The sequence below is a fragment of the Triticum urartu genome, chromosome 1A (assembly GCF_056163025.1).
Source record: "Triticum urartu cultivar PI428250 chromosome 1A, HENAU_Tu73, whole genome shotgun sequence".
NCBI classification, from domain to species: Eukaryota; Viridiplantae; Streptophyta; class Magnoliopsida; order Poales; family Poaceae; genus Triticum; species Triticum urartu.
Window position 1 is genome coordinate 44,643,764 of NC_141873.1, and position 15,654 is coordinate 44,659,417.

Genomic DNA, 15,654 nt, shown 5'->3' on the forward strand with positions numbered 1-15,654 from the left:
TTCTGTCCAGTCATAAAAAATTTGCAAAAAAATGGATTAAAACATCTAAATTTATAAGTTACAATCTTCCCAGCCATGAAAATGTTGCAAAAACTAGGATGAAATCAGCACAAACACATGATTTAAAACATATAAAAGTCACAATCTGCCCAGCCATCAAAATGTTGCAATAAAAAGGATGAAATCAGCACAAACACATGATTTAAACATATAGAAGATACAATCTGCCCAGCCATCAAAATGTTGCAATAAAAGGGATGAAATCATCACAAATATATGGTTTTACATAATAAATACCACAATATGTCCGGCCATCAAATAAATGCAAAGGTAGTTGCATAAACATTACAAATACATAGTGCGGCGCACTCATAAATTTGCATACATGAGTTGCCTATCTTCCCACATTTGGGCAGCAATTTGTAGCCTATGGTCTACCAAGGCCCTATTATCACTTAATTGTTGCCTTGATGTTCGAATTGGTTGGGTGGTCCATGTCACTTCCGGTATAATGAATTCATCGATCCCTTGTGATAGTGCATAATTATGAAGAACACAACACGCTATAACAATGTCGATTTGGACTGGGAAAGTGAAGAATGGTTTGGCATCATCTAAAATTTTGAAACGCCTCTTGAGAGATCCAAAATCCCTCTCTACCGTCACCCGTAGAGTTGAGTGCCTAAGGTTGAATAGCTCCTTATCATTTTGGACCGGATTGTTGCCCCACTCATTCAAATGATACCTCACGCCACGAAAAGGTGGTAGTACTTTCCTAAAAAAGTAAAAACAAATATTCGTTACAAGGGTTTCTTAAGGCAGTAACATATGGACAAATTCTATCTAGGTCAACTTCTTACCAGGTGGTACTTGTAAGCCTCTCTCACGAGTTAATGCATCAGCTAAAACGGTCGCGTCGTGGGCGGACCCTTCCCAACCAGCCAACACATATGTGAACCGGAGGTCAAAGTCTACTGCTGCCATCACATTTTGAGTGGTAAAGGCCTTCCTACCACGAAAAGAAGGTTCCACATCTTTGGTAACACGTGCTCGCACATGTGTACCATCGATAGCTCCAATACAATCCTATATAGTGACCAGTATTAAATGGCATATCATATAGCCTAGATAGATAAGAAATAGTTTTTGAAATTACCTTAAAATATGGGTCAAATTGATGATTTCATGCAATTTTTTCAGGGGTTTCCAATGATGGCGGCCTTATATAATCATTACGAAGCTTGCCTATGGCATGAAGAACCTTTCTAAAATAGATGCTGGTTGTGTCATATGATCTAGCAAAATTGGTTGAAATACCCCTATTTCGAAGGTTATGCCCAATTGTATGCAAAAACATTACCAATTGTTGCTCCACACTAAGATGTGGACTGTCTTCTAGCAATTTGCGATCCCTCAATATGCCGCACAAGCGAAAGAATGCAGCTCTTTCAAACCTTAGCATGTTTTTGCATAACACATCGCTTTGCCAAATTTTTTGGTTTAGATAATCAAATCTGATTCGATCTCTTTCATGCATTGGGCCATAGGTAATACGTGGTCTCGTCTTCCTTATTATAGCCCGAACAATGACTGCCATTGCAGCTAGTGCAACAAAAACAGCGGCTCCCCTAGCCATCCTTTTTCTTTTGTTCATCTTGCTTACCATCTACAAGTAATGCATAGTATCAAAAATATGGCTAGCAATGACTTGTAAACATGGATCTGCTTGTACGAAGCAGCACATATTGAAATAAAAATTAGGTAACCATGGAACTGCATACTACACAGAAGCACATATATATGAAACAAATTGAGGAGGAACATGGCACACAGGAAATAAAATCTGCCCAAACATGAACATATACAGAGATGTGCGAAGGGGTAGTGGAAACTGCACCTTGCCTCCGCTGCTAGGTGCTGATTCAGACCTTCTGCAGCACCTCCGGTCGCCCCTACGTGGTAGCCGCCCCTCTGCTTCATCGCTGCTCCTAGGATCTGGACCGTGGCCGATCTGCTTCGTCGTTGCTGCTTGCTAGGTCGCCGCCATGGTGCAGATGCGCGCCATCACAGAGGAGACGGCGGGGGGAAGGTGAAGCCGGGCCGGGGAGGGATGGACAAGGCAGATCGAGAGGGGGGAGAAGTGGGAGGGTGGCGGCGCTAGTCCAGGAGCAGCGACAGAGGGGGAGATGCGGGAGCAGCGAGAGGAAAGCGATAGGGCTACGGGTGCGGGGCGAGGGGCTCGTTCCCTGTCGTCCGGCCGATTTCGAGGTATGCCTCGGTTCGGCATAATGAGCGAATATTCCCTTTCCTAGGACGAGTGGGTTCTGAATCGTTCGACTAACTAAACGCGGGAATGGGCCGTAGGAATGGGTCGGACCCATGATGTTCTACCCGGTGACAACAACCAAACACACCCTAAAGGCATATTAAATTTGGGCCGGAGATGAGTCAAAAGGAGATAAAAACGAGCAAAAGTCGTTTGCGCCCGCGCGCTAGGCCGTCTGGTATCTTCATTTTGCACCAAACGGTCGCACCCGGACAGGACGGAGTCGTGTTCTGGAGTTGGCCTTAAGATTGTGATTCCTCGGTCCGCTCCTTTTCTCACGCTCGGGCACTCGGCCCCAGTGGAGGAGGAATTAGGAGCGCACCATCCGGTCCCGCTTTTCAGTGACGGGTGTGGGCGTGGGCACATGTGCTGGTACGTCAAACACTGGGTGTTTCGAACAGACGAAGCGCGGAAGGTACGGGATTTTGAAATTTTAGGGACGTGCAGATTATAGTCCTAAGCCCTATTGACATGGCTAAACGGGCTGGTGCATGTTGAATATATTGATTATTAGAAAAAGATAAGATAGATTAGAATTTGTTCTAACTTGTCTTGTATTTTAAATTGATTATTATACTTCTATATATATGCCTACGAGGCTCGAGCAATACAATAAAATATTTCACGAATTCTCTCTTTCCTTTATGACATGGTATCAGTCTAACCGATCCAATCCTAGTCGTCGCCCACTGCTTTCGCCCCGCGCCGCCCTCGGGGCGGTCGGCCTCCATGATCATCGTCGGGGGCCGCGCCGCTCGTACCTAGGGTTCGTCCGCCGGTTGTGTTGATCTGCTGCCCTAGAGAGTCTTTTTCCCGAGCCCTTGCTCCGGATTTTTTCACTCTCTCGCCGGTCGTTTTGATCGGCGTTTTTCTTTTTGGTTTTCCGATTTATGCTTGATCGGTTTGCATCGTCCGCTGCCGCCGTCGACCACCGTGCGCCTCCACTCCGACACCGGTGCAACTGGCCGGCCTCTTCACCGACCCGGCGGCCTCGCGTGTGTGACGCCCTCGATTCAATCGTACACTAATGATGCACGCAAATGTGTACGATCAAGATCAAGGACTCACGGGAAGATATCACAACACAACTCTAGACACAAATTAAAATAATACAAACTTTATATTACAAGCCAGGGGCCTCGAGGGCTCGAATACATAAGCTCGAAGACACAAGAGTCAACGGAAGCAACAATATCTGAGTACAGACATAAGTTAGACAAGATTGCCTTAAGAAGGCTAGCACACAAGTAACAATGATCGAAAAGGCAAGGCCTCCTGCCTGGGAGCCTCCTAACTACTCTTAGTCGTCTGCGGTTTTCACGTAGTAGTAGGCATCCTCCGGGTAGTAGTAGTCATCAGTGACGTCGTCTGACTCCTGGGATCCGTCATCTGGTCGTAACAAACGGGTATGGGGGAAAAAGAGGTAGCAAAGCAACCGTGAGTACTCATCCAAAGTACTCGCAAGACTTACATCAGATCTAAACTAAGTATGCATCTGTATCAAAGGAATGGGTTGTATCTGTGGACTAAACTGCAGAATGCCAGAATAGAGGAAAGGCTTAGTCCTATCGATGACTAGCATCTTCTGGAAACCACCATCTTGCAGCAACAGGAGGGAGTAGAGTAGCATAAAGTAAAGTAGCAGTAGTGTTAGCAACCTCGGCCAGAGATCCTTTCTCGACTCCCTGCGAGAAAGCAATCCCAGAGCCATACTATCCATTTCTCATCACAAACCAATTCTCATCACAAGTATCCAGTTCTAGTTGTATCGATCGGGATACAACTCCAAGTGTCCGTTACCGTAGGACATGCTATCGATAGATGTTTTCTTCCCTGCAGGGGTGCACCAACTTACCCACCACGCTCGATTAACTCCGGCCGGACACACTTTCCTGGGTCATGCCCGGCCTCGGCCAAACAATACGCCGCAACCCGATCTAGGCTTAATAGAGAGGCCAGCACACCGGACTAAACCTATGCCCCCAGGGGTCATGGGCCATCTCCCCGAGAACTCCTGCATGTTGTGTACGCGGCCGGTGAGCAGACCTAGCTACCTCCTTCAACAAGGCAGGAGCTTACGCAGTCCAACCCGGCGCGCGCCGCTCAGTCGCTGACGTCTATTAAGCTTCGGCTGATGCATACGACGCAGAACGCCCATACTATGCCCACGTGATGGTTAGTGCTATCAGGTCAGAGGTCCCTCGGATCAAATATCCAAATCATAGTGGATTAGGAACGCGCGGTAACGAGTAGAGACTCACGATCGATGTGACCCCATCGCTCCGTCTCGAGTACTTGCGGCAAGGGCTAAGAATGCCCGGCCACGCCTCGTAAGTATCTCGCGGGCACCTTCCAGGTCAACCCGACTCCACATCACTCGCTAATAAGCTCGTGCGGGTACCCCTCAGGGTCGACCCGTCTTTAGTAACATGGTTCAGTGTAAAGTTATAGTAACCATAGTAACTGTGTGTCTAACACCAAAGGGAAAACCCAAGGAATCACCCCCAGTGAATTCCACTCGCTGTTATCATCAAGGTGAACGTAAGAGGATCCACCCTCGAGGTTCACGTTTGATGGGTTGCACGACAGAGCCGTAACGGAAGTGGTTAAGGAGGAAATCACCCTCGATGACCTCGACCGTATAGCTACACTACGGAGATCTCATCAGGAGTGATGTAAGAGGTTCCACCCTCGGCACTCGATGGTAACTCTGCAGAGTCATACAACTAGGGGGGGTGATGTGCGGTGTCGGGGCCTGGACGTCGATCACGTTGATCGAGTCATCGCACATAAAGCCAGGCAACTGGGACAAGGTGGGGTCACTGATGGATCGCTAACCAACCTATACTAAGCAGTTTAGGATAAGCAGGTAAGGTATGAAAGCAGGTAACAACAACAGGCTATGCATCAGAGTAGGATCATGCAGAAAGCAGTAGCAGTTCTAATGCAAGTATGAGAGGGAAAGAAATGGGCGATATCAGAATGCTCAAGGGGGGGGGGGTTGCTTGCCTGGTTGCTCTGGCAAGGAGGGGGGTCATCGTCGACGTAGTCGATCACAAGGGCAGCATCGGTCTCGGGGTCTACCGGAGAGAAGAGGGGGAAGGAACAGTAAATATAAAGCAAATATAGCACCACAAAGCATAACATGGCAATAAGATGTGCCGGGTGTGACATAACGCGGTAGGAGGTGATACCGGCGAAGTGGAAAAACATCCAGAAAAGAATCCCCGGTGTTTCGGGTTTTCGGACAGATGAACCGGAGGGGGAAAGTGGCGTGTTCGCTATGCTAGGGATGCCTGGCGGACGAATGGGTTGCGTATTCGGATTCGTCTCGTCGTTCTGAGCAACTTTCATGTACAAAATTTTTCCATCCGATCTACGATTTATTTTATATTAATTTTAAAAGATTTAAATCATTTTTAGGATTTATTTAATTATTTAAAACCATCATTATCCAGAACAGTGCATGCTGACGTCAGCACGACGTGAGCATGACACCAGCAGTTGACCATTGACCTGGTCAACCTGACGTGTGGGCCCTGTGGGACCCACCTGTCATTCTTTGTTTAGGTTAATTAGGGTTAGGTTAATTAATTACTATTTGATTAAACTAACAGGTTAATTAGATTAATTAAATAGGATTCATTAATTTAATTAATTAATTATTTTAATTATTATTTATTTATTTTTAATTTTACTTTAAATAAACGCTCCAGGGGCTGGGCCCCACATGTCATAGGGCCTAGGGGCCAATTGGGCGCCGCTCGCGGGCGTGGGCGCCCGCCCGAACACACGGGCGAGGCCGTGGCCGGCGATGGCCACCAGGGCGCGACGGGGCGCCGGTAGCCGGCGAGGTCGGGGGGGGGGGGGGGCAGCACCGGCGAGCGGTGGGGGCCGGGCCGGCCACAGGGAAGGGGCCCGGGCGCGGCCATGGCCAGGCAAGCCTGGCGGGAAGGAGGCGAACAGGCGCGGCCTGGGCGTCGCGGGCGGAGCAGTGGGGGGGGGGGGGGGGGGGGGGCGACGGCAGTGGGGGCTACAGGTGCGGGCGCCCGTGAAGGGGCTAACCCGGGCGCGGGGGAGGCCATGGCCTCGACGAGGCAGCAGGGGCACCGGCGCGGCGCGGCCTAGTGCCTGGCGCGCGCGGCCAGCCGCGGGAGCTGCGGCAGGTGAGCGGGGCGCGTGGGCGCGCACAGCGACAGGCACAGCGAAGGCAGGGCGGCAAGCACGGGGGGGTGGCCGCGGGCGTGTGCGTGCGCGAGCAGGGCCCCAGCAGGGCACGAACGACGCGGCCAGGGGGCGAGCGCGGCAGCGGACAGGTGTAGACCGGCGCGGGCTTGTCGGGCGACGGGGAAAAGGGGAAAAGGGGAGGGGCGCTCACGAGGGGAACGTAGGGCACATGGCCGTGGGTTCGGGGAAGTTCGGGGTGACCGGCGATGGAGAGACGAGAAGGCGAGGCGACGCGGAGCGGCTCCGGCGAGCGGCGTCCGATGACGAGGTTGGGGCGGGGAGGCCCTTCCGGATCCAGGAACGGGGAGGAGGATGGGGCCGCAAGAATGACGATGACGACGGGGCAGCGCCAGGCGGCATCGGCGAGGTAGCGCCGGCGTGGTGGCGCCGGGAAGGGCAGCGGCGGGGTTGCGGGATCGAGCGATTTCCTCGATCCCGATCGGGAGGAACAGAGGAGGGGTGGGGAGTGGGGGATCGAGGGGAGTGGGGAGGGAGTTGTCCAGATATTTTAGTGCGTGGGAGGATAAGGGAGAGGGAGAGGTGGGCCTGGTGGGCCGACCAGCTGGGTGGGCCGGTAGGCTGAGGCCCAGGTGGGCAAAGGGGGGGGGGGGGTTGTGGCCCCTCTTCTTTTGCTTTTGCAATTTCTTTTATTCTTTCAGTTTTTTATTGTTAATTATTTATTTTAGGCTAACAAATGAACTTTGTTAAATGTGCCATTTATCAAATAAATACTAGACAGTATTATAAGGCAGCACACGGAGTTTTAGTTTATTTTGAAAAGGTTAGATATTTATTTAAATCGAAACGGTCGATTTAATTGTTGCTAACCAAAAATTAATTCCATGGGCATTTTGGGAATTCAGAAGAGGTTGGCTCCAACATGACAAATATCCAGGGATTATTTGCCACACCTTGAACATTTTTATTTGCATGTTTGACAAATTTAAAATTAGGCTTAAATTTGAATTTGAATTTGACTTATGCCTCGGATCATATGAGGATTAGTAACAGTAAGAGTAATGACCTGGCATCATTAGCATGATATTACTGTAGCTTAATTATCCGGACGTCATAGTGTGACAGGCGGCCCCTAACGACCGTCTCGTCCGTGCGTCTGCCAACCCGTCGCCCCGACCCGGCGGTCTCACGCGATAGGCAGCCCCTCACGGCCGTCGTCCGCGCGTCGGCCTGCTCGTCGACCTACGTCGGTCGTCACTGCCCTATCCCCGAGTTCAGCGCACCCGTACACCGATCGAGCAACGGGCTGCCGCTGTGTCGCCCCATCGGACCGCAGCGCCGCCGCCCCATGGTTCTCCCCGTGGCTGCACTGATCTACGTCGCCGCTGCGTCGCCCCTTTGGGTCGTAGCGCCGTGGCACGAGGTCCCCGCCGCCGTCCTAAGGCCATTCCCGTGGGTGCACCACCTCGCGCGCTGCCGCTGCGTCGTCCCTTCGGGCCGTAGTGTCGTGGCCCGCGGTCAACCGCCGCACCAAGGCCGTCCATTCCAGGTCATCCCTGAGGCTGCATCGACCCTTGCGTTGCCGCTGTGTCGCCCCGTCGGGCCGTATCGAGCGTGGCACGCGATCCCTGCAACCGCCCTGAGGTCTTCCCCGTCGTCGCCCCGACCTGCCCGCCGCCGTTGCGTCGCCCCGACCTGCCCGCCGCCGTTGCGTCGCCCCTTCGGGCCGTAATGCTGCGGTCCGCGGTCCACCTCCGTCCACGCGCGTTGACTTCCACGTGATATGCGCCGTGCCGCCTTCCTTGGTGCGGGAACATCACCGTCCGCGCTGGTCTTCGTCACGCTGTCAGGTTCATTATCACCTACTTCAAGCACCGCCACCGTTGCTCTTCTTCCGCGGCTCCACGACTACTACTTCGACACCGGCGACCCCCGACTCGACACCGACTTGTCGCAAAAGGTTTTCGGCAAGTTCAAGGGATTGACTACGATGAGACCTTCTCACCCGTAGCGATGCTTAAGTCTGTCCGAATCATGTTAGCAATTGCCGCATTTTATGATTATGAAATTTGGCAGATGGATGTCAAAACTGCATTCCTGAATGGATTTCTGGAAGAAGAGTTGTATATGATGCAACTAGAAGGTTTTGTCGATCCAAAGGGTGCTAACAAAGTGTGCAAGCTCCAGTGATCCATTTATGGACTGTTGCAAGCCTCTCGGATAGACTAGAATTTGTTTTGGCTTGTCTTGTATTTTAAGTTGATCATTGTACTCATATATATATATATATATATATATATATATATATTTATATATAGTGTTACTATTCATCACCCAGGGTGTAGAATAAGTTATTCTTCACCCGAGGTAATCTTACGATCATTTTATAATTGAATTACGTTTTGAATTCAAATAGTTACATTCCTATTGATTCACTACGTAAAATTTGACATCAGAAAATAAAAATATAGGTCATAAGACAAGAAAATTTACAGTTTATGTGTATTTTAGACTCTATTTTTACGTTTGTAATTTTACATAACATAAAATATTTTTTACGGCGATTATATATTTTCTTACGGTCCCTTTCTGTGTCGGAAATAAGACAAAACTTACGTAACGTAAAATTATGATGCATTAATGGTAAAATAGAAGGGGGTGAAGAATAACTATTCCTCACCCAGGGTGACGAATATATATATATATATATATATATATATATATATATATATATATATATATATATGATGACCATTTGGGACACCTAGGTGCCTGGGCACCTTACCTATAAATCGTTGGATTACGCTGAGATATGTGCACTTGTACTCGTACTAGAGCGTTTCATTAGGAAAGAATTATTTGCTAATTATTGCTTGATTTGAGGCACTTAATTCCCACATTAGATGGAAACCAAGAATAAATAATTAATGGTCATATGCATGGCTTTTTTTTGCAGGAATATGCATGGCATTGGTACATGGACTTTTCTACAGAGAACAAGAATTCGTATTGTATTGATGTTTTATACCTTTTTGGAGAAACGTATGTCACATGACACCATATTCATGTTATATTCTTGGAGAAAATAGTTTGTCCGTAAAATATCTTTGGTACATATACATACCCAAAAAAAAGTATATCATTATTAGGTATGTCCTCATTAAAACTATATTATTTTTGGATATGTCTTCAAGGCATATACATGTACTAGATAATGAGTTTGTGTGTACAATATCTTAGGTATATATACATACCCTATATATTAGGTATATCTAAATTATACAATTTTGGGGTATATCTCGAGCATCAGTTACAACTATGTCTCAACATAATATATGTGTAATAAAAAATAGTGTTCGGGTATGTAGCGTCCAAAGTCTATCAATTTTGTTTATATCTACAAAGCATGCGTATAATAAAAATGGGTATGCCGGCATTATGTCTTAGGTCGACATAGACATGGGGAAAATTATGTGTGGGTATTGGCACGAAATATGCATTCCTAAAACTAAAAAGAATCATGTGCGGGTATTTGTGCGCATGAAACAAATCATCTGTGGGTATCAGCATGCATCATATTTTCCTAAAGGTAAAATAATAATTTGGGTCACATTATATTATATGGTTATCTTAATTTGTATAGAAATATTAGGCGTTAAAAAGTGTGACCCGGCCGTATATTATTTTGTCGTATCTGATACCTCAAAAATCAGAGCGTACATACATACCCTTTTTGTTTGGAAAGAAATCATTGCTAGGAAACAATAGTATATTTGTTTTTTGGAAAGCAATCAATGAGGGCTGATGGTTGTAGTGCATGCAAATAAATTTGGAAAGTCATTTTGTTGTGTATTATATACCATGCACTATAAACGTAGTTGCCATATAATGGGTCTAGGTGCCCGGCCCCAGACAAATTACCTATATATATATATATGTATGTATGTATATATGCCCACAAGGCTCAATCAATACAACGAACTATTCCACCAATCCTCTCTTTCCGTTCTGACAGTACCTTTGCTTGGAGGCTACAACACCAGGGCGGAATGGCCGCTGCAGCTATCCCAGCTACAATGGGTGACGATGGTTATAAATTTCTAATGCAAAAGCCAGCGCATCCTGTAAAACGGTACGTGAATCCCGTCGATTTCTCTGATATTTCTCTGAATCCCGTCATGATTCGCTTTGCTTTTTTGTACTGAAATCTGGAGGGGTTAACATTGAGTGAGTTCAGTGTGCATCTCTTGCATTGGATCCTGGAAGAAAATGTTTATAGACATAGGACAGGAAGTATGCAGGTTATTTTTGCAAGCGGGACAAAACCACTAGAAATGCCTATTTTCACATTCACTCTCATTCGACCATTAGTAAAAGACATTCAACATTTCGTCAATATATTAGTAAAATGCACAAGGTTATGTCGTATGCTCCACCTTTGTCAAACCTGCCGTCACCCCCTTTTGTTTGCTGTTGTGGGTGGGTGGGTAGGGGTGGTGGTGGTGGTGGTGGTGGTGGGGGTGGGGGGGGGGGGTACGGGGTTACTTCCTCCATTCCACAATGTAGTGCTTCCTCTATCTACGTGCTTCAACTTTGATCGTAAATTTAACTATCAAGACCGATTGCGGCGGGGAGCAAAAATTATATCAGTGAATTCGTATTTGAAAGAAGTTTTCAATTATATAATTTTTTTCTCCCACCGTAGTTGGTCTCGTTGGTTAAATTTATGGTCAAAGTTGGACCACGGAAAGCGCGGACGCACTATATTTTGGAATGGAGGGAGTATTTTGCCAATTTCCTTGGAGGGAGTTCTTTTGCACCCCATGTAGTCAAACTCACCTTCATCCATCTCTCATGGATTGGTGCAAGCAAGTGACCATTGTACTCTCTCTGTCCACGTTTATTAGTCTCTCTTTTATTTTGGGTCAAAGTTTGACCATGAATATATCACAAAAATATACCACGAAAAATCTCTTTCAAATACAAATCTAACAGTATACTTTTTATAAAATATAATTTGTATTTTTAGTCAAATAGAAAGTCAAAGTTGGATCCAAAATACAAGGGAGGCTAATAAACCCGGATGGAGGTACTATCTACCAAAACATTGACTTCCCTGACCTATCCACTATCTTCGCCTTATAAAGGGGGACGAGGCCTAGGGTTACAAGAATCCTATCGACCTAAAGCCATGCTTGGTGGAGGAGTCCTTGGCGTGCCTGCCAAGGTACTAGACTTTCTTGGAGAGGGCTCCTTGCGTTAGTCGAAGGCCTTCTGAATTGTCACGGCCTGCTGGCCCCTAGGGCCAGCCCAACATCCAGCTTGCCATCCGACGAGCCACCTCAGGTGTAGCACACCGGCATATGGTGGATTCGTGCACAAGTTTGGGCTGTCTGAACATGCCTTAGATTTCATCTCCCAAATGAGTAGGGGATCACATCAACAACTTATACTCCCACCACCCCTCAATATTTGGCACATTTTTTATGAAGATTGTGGGCAGCAGAAAGACCGATTTTGGATTGAGATGCCCCCACTAGGTCTTAATTGCGGCCGTGAAATCTTGCCAAATTTGAGGAAAAGCAGACCATTGATGGCTGAGATAGGGAACAGTGGGAGATGCGAGGAGAGAGAACGCATCGGATGTAAAAGCTACTCCCTTCGTTCCAACTCGTCACAGAAATAGATGTATCTAGAACTAAAATACATCTAGATACATTCATACCTGCGACAAGTAATTCGGAACGGAGGGAGTAGATCATTAATGGCCTCCTCACATAGATTGCATATAATTACTCTCTACCATGGTTTAGAGGGGCAAGATGAGAAGTTGGATTCATTTGTGAGCCTTGGGTAAATTGTTTGAAATTTATGCCGCCTATTTTGGGTTGGAGATATGCTACGAATCTTTCGGGCCGAGTTGCATGGAAATTTATTATGAAATACATAATTTCAAATAGACAATAAATGACTTGAGATGAATCAAAGGTATTAGGAATACGAATAACAAATGAATCTGATAGGTTTGGAAGTGCAAAACATAGCACTATCACAAAAGACATGAAAATATTAGGAATAGTGGCTCTGGTAGAACAAAGAAAAAACCGGCCTTGATCTCATGTTGATGAGGGTTAAAAATAGATTCGAGCAAATATTCAAATACACATGGAACTAAGATATAGGAGGCTAATCCAACGAATTTTGGTGGCACCATTCCTTTGATCCAAATGGTGTTTAAAGGGAAGGAAACCATAAGGATCAATCACATAAATAACCCCCAAACAATATAAAGAGTAGCTTAAGCCTGTTTTAGCTACATATGCATGCATGTCAATGTTGTGTCCCGTAAGGTAGATGCACTGTTAGGGTTATCGGTACGATCTACCGATCTCGGCAATCCGTTGCAAAATCGGACGGCTAGGAGAGCAAAGGGCCGTGATCATTGATGGAATAAGGAATCAATCAAACCATTACTCCCTTCGTTTATAAATATAAGTCTTTTTAGTGATTTCAGTATAAACTACATATGGATGTATATAGACCTATTTTAGAGTGTAGATTCACTCATTTTGCTTCATATGTAGTCTATATTGGAATCTCTAAAATGACTTATCTTTAAGAACGGAAGGAGAATTTCACGGTATGGTGTTTTTTTCCCATTGATATGAACCAAATTCGTTTAATATATGCTAACAAATAAGCGGCTCAGCAGTAACCGTTTCCTAGCCACTGCCAACAAAAAATTAAACGTGTGCATGAACTGTGCCCATCCACCAGCCCCACTCACACCTAGAAAGCGTATGAACCGTGCGGCGTCATGGAACCCTCGGATGCTCCAGGACAATGATAGGGACCACCAAGGGTTTGGATACATGTATGTCATTCAACTACCTCACTCCGGCCTCCTAGACACGCCAACCCCACGAGGAATCAGGAAACAAGTGACGAACTACGCAGCACCCACTGGCAAGGCCACGCGGTGCCAGGGTTTTCGAAACCTTTTGGTCCTGGGCCCACATGCCAACCAGCTACAACGCAACCAAGCAGTGATGGCACTCACCACAACAATTAGCTAGCAAAAACATCTTCTAGAGAAAAAAAGCAAGAAATTGTATGCACTGAAGCTAGTACTAGCATTGAGATTGCAATAGGGATGTTTGTGAACGAATGTACTAGCATCAACGAACATACTAACTCGAGTATCAAGAGTAATGCAATTACTAGTACACCACATTACATCCTTCCAATTGCTGATGATACCATAGTAACGAAGCACCACTAGTGCTATTACGGAAATGAATATCACGGAGTACAACTCAAAATTAGAAATCACTAAGAAGTCATCACTTGCTGCTTACAACTAGTTTCCTGGTGGGATCCATACATACCAACTCTGACTCTATCTGACCAATTAATCGATGGATTATGTAGCTAACAATGGTAGCACCGAATTGAATGTGAACTGTGATTCGCAAATTCACTTTGCTTGCTTACTGTTGGGTGGAGGCGCTTGTTGAGTTGACAGGGTCAGCGATTGTCCTGCACCTGGTAGGACTCCATGTTGATCTGCGATAACCGCGCGCCGGGAAATAGCAGCTGGGGACAGGAGCGTTTATGGAATTAAAAACGGGTCCCTAGGGAGGAGCGGCAGGGGTTGGAATGTAAGGGGGTCGGGGGAGGGAGCAAAGGAGGCACATGAACTCACATCGATCTGCTTTTGCACTTTGCGGGGCCGACCGCGAGGGCGGTTACGCAGGAGTGCGCCGGTGAGGCCGTAGATGTCTTCCTCAATCTCCTCTGCGGAGAGTGATATGGAGAATTGCGGCTTCTTTATCGCATCTGCATGGACCGACCGCCGCTCGCGCTCGAAAGTCTGCGGCGACGCACTCGCCGCGGTCGTGGCCACGAGGGATGGCATAGCAAGGCGACGCTGGCGGCCAGGGTGGGCATTCAACAACTATGGAGAAACCGCCTCGGTGACCTCAGGGTACTTGTCGACTGTGGGGTTGCCGGTGCCCGATGCCTCTGCCACCTTGCCAAGGCGAAGCTGTAGCCTCTCCCTGACCTCATATTGCTGATTCGATGAGGATCCCATGTCCGGGGCAATGGTTTTGCCATGACGGTTGATGGGAACGCACCGCAGCTGCCGTTGGCTACCCCAGGGCTTGAGCATTGATGGCAGCGACATCAGCCTTCCTCGTTCGGCACTCGACGGTGTTGGATCTACCTCCACGGCCCCACCACCCGCCTCCCTAGGACCACCTTCCTTGGTGAGATCCGATGGGAAAGTCGCAGGCGGCGGCTCCGCCGAGTTCACCATGACTGGGGGCGATGTCGCGCCCACAATCGCCGCTTTTGCAGCTGCTCTAGATCTGGTTGCGGCGGCAATGAGAGGGGTATGGTGTGATGTGGTGAGGACGAGATCTGAGATACGACGAGGACGAGGTTGGGTTTGCTTGCGGCATTTAAAGCATGGGCTAAATGGAAAATAGATGGATGTGTCATTGATGAATAAGTAACGGGGGGAGGGGGGGGGCGTCTGTACGCTTGAATTTAGGAGAGGGTACAATGAGGTTTCCCCCTATGCTTTATGTCTTTTTTGGGATTTATTTATGAAATGGTGTTTTTTCCTGTTTTATGTGGGCTTTCATGTGTGTACACTCCATTTCTCTATGAATATCTCCCTCTAGACCATTGTATGGGTCATCATTTTTAAACTAATAATGTTTCAGTGTACCTTTCTGTTTAGGGAAAAAAGTGCATACAATGCAATGCTGATCTACACATTCACCTTCATGTTGAATGATCCTATAAAAACATAAAAATTACTTTAAAGCTTCATCCGACAACAAATCTAAGGATATATTTTTAATGACGTGTAAGACATGTTTTGGTAGTCAAATTGCCGACCTAAAACCATGCATGTCATACAAAACTGGATATAGTAATCATGCTCATAAGAGCATCTCCAACAAAAGGGCAACACCGCCTTTTTGGGCTTTTGGATGCCATAAAACGTCTCCAATAGCTGCCCAAAAACTCCAACATGGTCAAAAACGTTTTTGGGTAGCCCAAAAACAACTGGGTGCATATATGTGGCACAAAGGTTGCTGCCCAAAAATTCCAATCCACCCCTCGCCGCC

The 15,654-nt window shown here is 47.1% G+C and overlaps 1 long non-coding RNA gene across 1 annotated transcript; it reads right to left on the bottom strand.

Annotated features, from left to right (window-relative positions):
- Positions 1-13,684: 13,684 nt before the first annotated feature.
- Positions 13,685-14,967, bottom strand: LOC147989854 (uncharacterized). The gene is made up of 2 exons (XR_015599590.1): positions 14,217-14,967; positions 13,685-14,107 (listed from the first exon to the last, which is right to left on the bottom strand). It is a non-coding gene; the product is annotated as an uncharacterized LOC147989854 (long non-coding RNA).
- Positions 14,968-15,654: the final 687 nt, after the last annotated feature.